Raw genomic sequence first — 10,836 nt, forward strand, 5'->3', positions numbered from 1 at the left:
AAGAAAGTATTTATCTTTGTAGTGCATGATGTAGTGCATGATGTCTCTCTGAAGGAGACAGGACAAGGGCAGATACAGTTTTTCCCAAGGCATGCACAGACAACTCCAAAGAAAAGCAAAATGAAGAGGCTGGTTTTATTGAGAACGACACAAGTGTATTCTTAACTTCAGATCCTAGATGCATGTTTGGTTTGGAAACATTGAGTGAAACACTTGGATGCCTATTTTGTTTCCCCTTCTGAGAAAGATTCAGTCATCCTCCCTTGTGCCCTCCTTGTTATTCAACGGCTTTTTTGGGTCTGTTGATTATAGCATGGTTATCCTATGGCTAATATCCACTTATAACTGAGTCCATATCATGCATGTCCTTTTGGGTCTGAGTTAACTCACTCAGGATGATATTTTTTTAGTTCTATCTATTTGTCTGCAAAATTCATGATGTTTTTAATAGTTGAGAAATATTGCATTTTGTAAATGAACCACATTTTCTTTATCCATTCTTTCGTTGAGAGACATCTAAGTTGTTTACAGCTTCTGGCTATTATGACTAAAGCTGTTATGAACATAGGGGAGCCTGTGTCCTTGTAGGGTGGTGGAGCATCTTCTGAGTATATGCCCAGGAGTATAGCTGGGTCTTAAGGTAGAACTATTTCCAATTTTCTGAAATACTGCCAATTACTTTCCAGAGTGGTTGGACAACTTTATACTTCCACCATCAACAAAGGAGTGTTCCCCTTGCTCTACATCCTTGATAGCATGTGCTATCTCTTGAGTTTTTGATCTTAGCCATTCTGATGGATGTAAGGTAGAATATCAGAGTCATTTTGATTTATATTTCCCTGGTTACCAAGGATATCAAACATTTCTTTAAGTGCTTCTTGGCCATTTGAGATTTCTCTGATGAGAATTCTCTATTTAGCTCTGTGCCCCATTTTTTAATTAGGTTATTTAGTTGTTGCCTAACTTCTTGAGTTCTTTATATATTTTGGATTTAGCTCTCTATCAGATGTAGGCTTGGAGAAGATCTTTTCCCAATGTATGGGCTGTCATTTTGGTCTCTTGATGATGTCATTTGACTTAAGAAGCTTTTCCGTTTCATGAGGTCCCATTTATTAATGGTTGATCTTAGTGTCTGAGCCATTAGTGTTTTGTTCAGGAACTTGTCTCCTGTACAAAGAGTTCAAGGATATTCCCCACTATCTTTTCTATTATATTTAGTGTATCCGGTTTTATGTTGAGGTCTTTGATCCACTTTGGCTTGAGTTTTGTGCAGGGTGATGAAATGGATCTATTTGCATTCATCTATATGCAGACATCCAGTTAGACCAGTACCATTTGTTGAAGATGATCCCTTTTCCATTGTATGGTTTTAGCTTCTTTGTCAGAAATCAAGTATGGAGAGAGGGAACTGGTTGGGAGAAGATATAGGGAGGGCATCAAGGTGGGAGATCAGATATAAGAAGAACAGAGGAGAGAGAAAGGAAATGGGCAGTGATGGGGGCAATCACTAGGACATGCCAGAGGCATAGGATGGAGGGACATCCCTGGAAGCCTATGGAGGCAACTCTTGCTGAGACCACTAGCAGTGTGGAACTTGGGTCCTCAAGTAGCCTTGAAGTAGCCAGGAAGGACTCCCAGTAGAAGGATAAGGACAGCAACCTACCCACAAAACATTCAACCCCAAATATGTCCTGTCTACAAGATGTGTAGGGACAAAGATAGAGCAGTGACAGAGGGCTGCCCCAAATTGAGATCCATTCCATGGGCAAGAACCAATCCCTGACACTATTAACATGACTCTTATACTTGGAGACAGGAGCCTCCGCCTAGTAGCCAACAGAAAGAGCTGCAGAGACCCAGAGCCAAATATTAGATGGAGCTCAGGGAGTCTTATGGAAGATTTGGGAGAAGTACTGAGAAGCCAAAAGAGGACAGGGACTTCACAGGAAGACCAATAGAGCCAATCAATCCTTGAGGGTTCCTAGAGACTGACCCACTGATCAGAGAACAAGCACCAATTCTATCTAGGCCCCCTGCACATATGTAACAGATGTGCAGCTTGGTCTTCATGTGGGTACCCCAACAAGTGGGACAGGCTGAATCTGCTGCCTTTGGACTCCATTCCTCTAAATGAGCTGCCTTGCCTGGCCTCAGTGGTTGGAGAATGAGGCTTGAGGGGGTGAAGGTGGTGATGGTGTATTGTTTGTAGAAGTGAGGAGGAAGGAATGGACAGAGAAACTGCATGAGGAAGTATTGGGAAGAGAGGCTGATATTGGGATGTAAGTGACAAATAAATAAATAAATAAATAAATAACACTTGGAAAAAGAGATAAGTTTCTGTTTAGTTGTATGTTTGAAGTTTATGTCATCTCAATGACTAGAATTTGGAGACCTCTGTGTATGTCTCTGTGTGTGTGTGTGTGTGTGTGTGTGTGTGTGTATGAGAAAAAGAGAGAGAGAGAGAGAGAGAGAGAGAGAGAGAGAGAGAGAGAGAGAGAGGGAGAGAGGGAGAGAGAGAGGGAGAGGGAGGTTGGGGCTGGAAGGGAAGGGCCAGGAGAGGTGGCCACATTTGGTTTAGCCCATGATACAGCTCTCAGGGTGAAACAGCAAAGTTTTTTCTCCTTGACATTTTAATTTTCACTTCTTCCAAGGAATCCTGCCATATTTTAAAGTAGGTGCTATGCATGGAACTTAATTTATGTATTTAAGTAAGCAGATCTGACAAAACAATAAAAGCTGTATAAGGTGTATGTGGGCAAATTGCCACTGCTTGAACTTTGGAATCTGCATGTACAATGAGTTGGGAGTTTACTAATTAATGCTATGCTCATGCCCAGAAATAGCCTCCTGAATATCGTTGCCTGTCATTGAGAATGTGTTTACAATATCAACATGAAATGCACCTTCAGATGGTATATCCAGGTCAAGGAATACTGTGTATCACAATATTTTTAGCTTCTTAGACACAGCCTTTTAAAAAATAATCTTTTTTTCTCCCATAAATTATCTGAGAACACTTCCTATAGCTGGTTGTCAGCTGAACAGGCTAACAGAAAACAATACCTTCCTTAATGCACACGACCATCTTTGGGGAAAGCGACTTATAGATGAAACATTAGCTGTTTGGCCTATTGGATATAAATGGAATCATAGGAAGTGTAATGTGTACAGAAGCTACTGAGACAATATGAACAAGCATTGCATTTTAGTCTTAGCAGATTTGTTTTTTTCTCACATAACAACCCTAAAGCAAATGATTCAAGATGATGGAGAAGACAATGCTGAAGAAGGCCTTCAGGGACCAAGGCTCCTTGAGCCTTATGAATCCATCATCCCTTAGAAGGTTGTCCATTTGTATTTAGTTAAACCTGAGTCATTTCAAGTAGGTACCATACAGTGGGATGAGAAAAGAAAAGAAAGCAAGGACTGAAAGTTTCACCTTGGAGGTAAGAATGCTTGTTACCATGTAGAGACTCTTTGCGGTTTTGTTTCCTTTCATTCTATGGTTCAACTGGAGGATTGAAAAAAAATTTAAGTTAAATCATTCAAAAAATCAAAAAAAAAAAAAACCTTTTATTTTTATCCATGAACTAAGTGAATTGATGGGGCAGTCTCTTGATTTGTAGTCTTGGGTCCTCTTTAGCATCTATTTACTTTTTAAAAGATAGAAGAAATCAACTCTAAAATTTGTTCTTGGAACTAAGCAGTCTGATTCATCTTCATGACTGTAGAAGCAGTTCCATTGATTAATTCAGTGAATGCTATGCACTCTACCCTTCCTAAGAACCTATTATTGTCACAAGCATAAGGGCAGGAACGGAGTTGAGTAATCACGTAGGTCTCAAAGATCCATGTTGATCAGTTTCCTGACTGTGGATGTTCCAATACATACAATTTGGATATGAAGGACCCTCCACTCTGATTTCTGGAGGTAATAGCATCCCTTCACCTTCTGTTTTTCTGGGGTTAGAGATTGCTAGGTGGAGAATCTCCACTTTGCTCATTCATTGGATGCTTGGGTGTTACCATCTATGTGCCAGATTCCTATGTAAGAGTCCTATGTAAGGTTACTATGTAAGATAGAGGAGTGGTGAAGCTATTTCCTGCCTTCATGACACTTGCATAGAGACCACTTGGGCTTGCTAGATTTTTTTCTTGTTCCTAACATTAATGCTTATGAACACAGAGGCCTTTGAGTTTTTGGCATTAAATTAAGGGTCTCAGACTTAATTCTTGTTCAAGATGCTGGCTCAGCTTGACAAAGTGAGTAGATACTAGAGCTGTGGGTGACATCATGGTTCTACCCTGTGATTCTGATCCAGGGGTTACAGTGTAGAGCAGAAGAAATACCTTTCTGGTTCTCCCTTGTGAGTTTTTAGAGCAGACAGCTTGGGGAACATAATCTGATTCAGATCCAGCACTTAAAAAAAAAAATCCTCTTTTCTTGCTATGCCATGCTCAATGGTCTGTCTACTATGTTTTGTTGATCAGACCTTAAGGACTGACCAGGTATTTGGTGACTGGTGACCCGGTAATGGTATCCTTTGGTGTTTCTTATTTTGACACTACCTTTCATTTGAACTATCGAGTAAATTTGGTATTAGAACAGATTTTCTTCACATGATATGGGCATAGATCTTAGCTGTCTATCAAAATTTTATTTCATAGTTTTGAATTATACTTAAGAGCATTTTCACCTTTCTAGTCTATCTACAAACATAGCATATAATAAATGCATTTATATACTTATTTTAAAATACACAAGGCTACACTGATTGTTTTTAACTTGAATTTTATTTATTATTTTTAAGTATTTTCTTACAAGTTTATATTGTATGTTGGGCATATTTCCCCCATTTTTCTTTTCTCTCTTCCCCTTTTGTCTCCTAGACATTCTCACTGTTAATTTATGTCATATAGACACACATGGCTTTATGAAACTATATGAAGTCTAGGAGCTGCAGATGGGAGAAAAGTGCTACATTTGTCTGAGTCTGCATTAATTATCTTCATATGATTATCTGCAAATGATACAACTTCATTCTTCTTGTGACTTAGAACAATTTACATTATCTATCTATCTATCTATCTATCTATCTATCTATCTATCTATCTATCTATCTATATATCACATTTCCTTTGCATCATTTTAAGAAAGGACTCAAACTAACCTCACCACCGGGCTTCAACTTAAGTCTGTAAAGAAAATGAATGATCCATTCATTCATTTCATTCATGATCGCCTGTCATTTGAGGCCCTTATACCAGCCAGAGAGCTTGGTCAATTTAAGAACATTCTCTTTGTTTCTTAGCGCATGGAGAGTATGAACTTTTCCTTGCATTTTAATTCATGTTTTCCCTTTTATTGTCACATTACCTGTCAGATATGAACTTTGCATCCAAAGGTTCTTTTTCCTTATATAACTATGCGAATGTTTTGTTAGCTGCTTGGCACCCTCCCCTTCTTCCCTCAGTGTATTTTAAAAAAATGGCATTTTGACCTCCTCTGTTTGTTTTATAACAGAGATGAAATTTTGCTAAGAGAAAGGGAGAATCTTTTCCGTGGAACCAGTTTTAGAGACCACTGATACACAGAATCCATTTGTTTGGCTTTCAACCGCCCAAATTTGACCATCTTTCTGTAGTGAAATGGTCCCCCAGGACGGATGCCATTTGATCTGCCTAACAGCAGCAGTGCTCCGTTGAGGTTGTTCTTTCTGTGTGGTTTCAAAGTTGGAAGCTCCAAAAATCCATTAAAGCGGGAGTTAGAGCAGAAATAAAGGTGGTGACACAGCCATTTGGGGTGAGAAAGGTGAGCTTCTTCAGAGGGTGTCAAGAACTTGCGTAATGAAGACAATTTTGGAGCCCTGCCTCTGTGGGACTCAAAGCTGCCTCCCTCAGATCCCCCAGAGCAGCCCAAGTATAAAATATGGTATGACCTGATTAAATCCTTACCACTCTCCCACTGACCCTCCTCCATCTCTTATACAAATACCTCCTTTTTAAATTCTGCCCTCATTTCGTAGGTCTGATTGAACCCTGCAAACACAAGGACTAACTGCCACGGTGCCACTCTGAGAGGATGCTGCCATTCCGAGAGGGTGCTCAGCAGCAGCCGCATGAACTGCTTTCCCTCTGCAGAGCACCGCAGAATGACAAAAGACATCCCTTCCTCTAGCCACATAATGGAGATGGATTGCAGCTACTTGTGACATCGCTGCAAAAGTTACCTCTTAACTTCTATTAGGACCCATTAAGAAATGCCTTTTCCCTGCCTTGCCTCCCAGCCTTCTTGACAGCTTTAGCTGAGTAAGATCTCCAGCCATCTCCAGCAACCTCCGTGCTCCATCAGGTACAGCATTTAGAATGAAAATCTTGTTTTATTTCCTATTCCATGCAACCAGTATCATCAGTCTTTGGGGGTTACTGTTGATAGTCTTGTCACTCAGACTCAGCAATAGGCATGAAGGCTCCTTTGATTATCTCTGTTCTTTAACAGGGGTGCGCCTGTTACCTCATTTGCCTGTTAAAAACCCATAGAGGTTCCTGTCTTGTTAAATGTAATTCTGTTGCAATTACTGTCAAATGTTGAATTAAAAGTGGTTAGCTCATTAACAGCTCCCCCAACAATCGATTAAAAAGTTTTATTTTTTTCATATAACGATGGCTGGCATTTACATACGGCCTCTTTTCTCATCTTGGGAAGATTATCATAACTTGAACTGCTGCTTTTTCACTTGGTCCTTGAGTAGCCATGGCGTGGAAGGGAAGTAAAATGGGAACAGATTGCTGTAGCCTGAAGCCACTTTCTCAGCAGAGGTTATATTTGGAAAAGGCAGCTGATGGGATGTGGTTCAATATTAAATGCAGGTGTTACCTTCAGTGTAGAGGAAGGTACCATGATGGTAGGGCATGTGGCTTTTTGATGGCAACTGCCCTACAGAACATAGCAGAGGTAACACTTGTATAAAGCCAGTAGAAAGTGATGTAGGCAAAGCACACTCAGAAGAGCAATGCTGGGGCCATGGTCCTTAGACTTCAGGGGGATAACGACCAGATTACAGCCTGACTTCTCTGGAAGAAAGAACTGTAAGCTGGCTAGAAGCTTCACAGGTCACAGTATCAGTAAAGTCCATGCTTATTATGATACCTAGAGGATCCTTGGAGACCATAAAGAGGGTCACATAACTGTGTTAATACTTTTCAGTAGCTTTTTAATCTCAGAAATGCAAAGGTTGTTAGTGACCTTGTCAAAGGATGAGCTCCCATTTGGTGGTCTGGGATGCAGCATGAGGTTCTCCTTGTATTGCTAGTTTCTAGGGTATGTCTGGACCTGATTTGAACAGTGTGAATTTGGAGGATGAGAATGACGCAGTCTCAGCTCACCTGGGTCTTACCCTTGCATGTCCCATCCTACCCACTTTTATCTCTCTCTGCATCTTCTATGAGTTGTGATTTATATCTGCTGTGCATGGACCCCTCTCTGATCTCAGATTGAACATCATCTCTTCAGAGTGGTTTACCAGACCATCTTAACTGTGATAGCCCTCTGCTTCTTATTCTTTTTCTTCCACTCCCCTAGGACTGGAATTGAATCTGGTGCCTCATTCCAGCTACCTAGTGCTCCCCTACTGAATTACATCCAAACCCTCTTCTTACTTTTCCTTTTTAGAGACAGGGGTTCTTTATGTTGACTAGGTTAGCCTTGAACTCACATTTTAGTATAGGCTGGCTTTGAACTTTTGATCTTCCTGAGTAGCTGAGATTATAGGTCCACACTATTGGGCCAATTATAATTCCTGGTTATTTATTACGATTGGTAATTCTACTTCCACCTTTTGTCATGTAACATTTACTCAGTAAAATATCCATTTATCCATTCTGTTTTTAAAATGTATGTCCCCAGTTAGAAATAAAATCCTAGGAAGATAAGAACCAGTATTGATATATTTTCTACTGTGTCTTTATTAAATTCTATGCACTGCACATGGAACTGAGCGATTTACGTTTACTTCATTCATTCCTAGCATCGATACTGCACGTTAGAACAACATTGGATATCCTTTAAAAACACCAGACACTGTGATGCTTAATCTTCATTGCCAGCTTGACTGGATGTAGAATCATGTCAATTCAGAAGAGAAACACTTCTGGTTGTGCCTTTCAGGGACTTCCCAAGAGGCTTAACGGAGAAGAAGAGTTCCAACCTGCATGTGATTGGTACCACTCCTTGGGATGTGGGTCCAAACCGAATAAAAGATGTCAGGAAGACGAAAGCCTAAGCTATCCCCTAAGTACCTCTACTTTCTGGTTTATCTAGGTAAGCATGCAGCCTTCTGCCACTAGGTCTTTCCCTCCATGATAGACTGGACTCCCTCAATCTGTAAACAGAAATAAATCCTTCCCCTCGAATTTGCTTTCTGTCGGGCCTTTCACCACAGCAATGAGATAAAGAAACGTATTTTAGACACTTCAGGACTCTGAGACTAGAGAACCAGAGAAATGGCTGCTCCATGTGCTCTAGCTCTCTGCCACTTTATATTTTTCTTAATCTCCCAAGTGGAGGCATTCAACCAAGAATCGCCACCCCCATCTCCTCAAGTACCCCATTTGTACTTCTGGGGGATACTTTCATCTCTTTCCTTGCACAGCTGAGCTAAAGACAATTCTTAAGTACCGAGGCAAAGGCAAAGTAAATTTGAGAGCGATCTTCAATGCTGCCACCAATTTATACCCACTGATATGTATTGTTTTACATTGGGGTCCATGTTTTAAAAATAATCAAAATGGTGATAGAGGAATTTCTTTTTGCTTTCAGTTTTTCAAGAAAGGGTTTCTCTGTCTAGTCCTGGATGTTCTGGTACCCACTCTGTAGACCAGCTGGCTTCAAACTCAGAGATCTGCTTGCCTCTGGCTCCCAAGTGCTGGGATGAAAGGCAGGTGCCATTGCACCAGGCTCCTATGGAAGAGATTTTAATTTTGAGGGCATGGTTATTGCCTACCCCGGATGGGTATATTCTCCACTGAATTGCTTCTGTCACCAATAGCCAGGGGCAGAAATCCCTTGTCCAGCTTCTTTCTCTGTCTGTAAATATAAATTCTGATAAGAGTTCATTTTGACAGTATTTGGCATCTGGAGGTCCTTGTATAGCCTTTCCATTTGAGACAAGGCATTTGTAGCTTTCACTTTAAAGTCAGAGAGGGCATGACAGGGCTGAGAATGAAGCACAAAATTTCCATTGCCCTGGATGATCTTGATCAGGGGCATATGAGGTCACTTATATAATTCTGTGTACAAGTAAACATTTCATTTCTTATTGTGGACGGAAGAAAGGAGAAGGAAGAACATTGGTCTGGAGCCTCTTCAAATGCTGGCTTAGCTGCCGACCCTCCTAGAAGGCAGAAGAGCATGGGGGCCTGCCATATGCTTGTTATTTTTGATGGATTGCAGTCTAGCTACAGGGCAGGAAGCTCAACCCCCCAGGGCCACATTCTTGCAGCTTGGAAAGATGTTGAGGCTTGAAACATTTTATTTCAGCAAGAGGGTTTCAGGTGCTATCTTCAAGCTCCCCGACTCCTTCTTCTTTGTTTTCCCCCTAGACTTAACAGATTCACACCAAATTACATTTCTCTCTCCACACCCTTCTTCGGATACATTCAAGCTGAATATGAAAATTGGTCTCTAATTGTTGGATACAAGCTTGACTAGTTTTGAATTAACAGCTAAAGCTGTATTCATTAATCTGAACAGGGAAGAGCAGGCAGACTGTCACAACATGGCTCAGTTCAGTAGTCAAGCAGAGCAGGTGAAAGAATGTGAGGTACTCTCAAAGTGCCGCAGCCGATCTCCATCAGGCCCATCAGCCCGTGATGGAGAGGGGAAGGCAGCCAGCCACAATATCACCATAAGACAGGAAATGGATGGCATACCTCAACGTCCACCATCCCAGAGGCATCCCAGGAGTGATCGATGGTTATCCACAGTAATTAAACTTGAGTGCTTTTAAATGTCACTCCAGAATGGAATGGCATCTCATAAAATGTGTTGTTTAATGCTTATCAAACAAGTGGATAAGGAAGGCTTTGGAAGCTGCAAAGTCATTCTTTGTGGAAACGAGGACAAAAGTCAACCACTTTTCGACTGGGGAGACAGAAAAATTCATTTGGATAAAATTTCATGTCATCATAGTATGTTTCCTGCAACATTGAACCCAGCTGGAGCAGAACATTTTGTGAATAGTCTATGATGACTCTGACGTGGAGATTCTGTGGGCTGTGATAAAAGGGATTCTTAAGATCGGGGGAGCAAGTTTAAGCCGTTTCTCTTTTGCTCACAAGCATGGACGGTGTAGAAATCATAACCTAAATAGGGACGGCAAGTCTAACTGATGAGCTTCCAGGATGTAGGCAGCCAAAGAGCTTAAAAACATGTGGCTCAGTTGGGAGACTGCCTGACTTGCATGCTCAAGACCCTGGGTTCAATTCCCAGCACTGCAAGAATAATAAAAAAGGGGGATGAGAGGAATGGCTCACCACTTAAAAGCACTGGCTGCTCTTGCAGAAGACCTGGGTTCAATTCCCAGAACCTATGTGGTGGTTCACAGCTGTCTGTGATTCCAGTAACAGGGGATCTGACAATCTCTACCTCTTCTGACTTCTGCAGGCACTGTGTACACATGGATTACAGATATCCAAGCAAGCAAAACACTCATACATATAAAAGCAAAACAAAACACATGGTGGAGTGGTGCTTACCAACAGAGACTGTGATCTGATATGTTTAGGGCAGAGTCAGACATAAGCAATGCAGTATTTTTTTTTTTTTTTTTTTTTTTT

The 10,836-nt window shown here is 41.0% G+C and overlaps 1 long non-coding RNA gene across 3 annotated transcripts in view; it reads left to right on the forward strand.

The window, feature by feature from the left end:
* LOC116085082 overlaps window positions 1–10,836 on the forward strand; it is a 180,541-nt gene that overhangs the window by 167,189 nt on the left and 2,516 nt on the right. For all 3 annotated transcript variants that reach the window (XR_004116406.1, XR_004116407.1, XR_004116408.1), the window contains 2 exons: window positions 6,027–6,352; window positions 8,168–8,320. This is a non-coding gene — a long non-coding RNA (uncharacterized LOC116085082). The remainder of the gene's footprint in view (window positions 1–6,026; window positions 6,353–8,167; window positions 8,321–10,836) is intronic.

The sequence above is a fragment of the Mastomys coucha genome, unplaced genomic scaffold (genome assembly GCF_008632895.1).
Source record: "Mastomys coucha isolate ucsf_1 unplaced genomic scaffold, UCSF_Mcou_1 pScaffold9, whole genome shotgun sequence".
Lineage (NCBI taxonomy): Eukaryota > Metazoa > Chordata > Mammalia > Rodentia > Muridae > Mastomys > Mastomys coucha.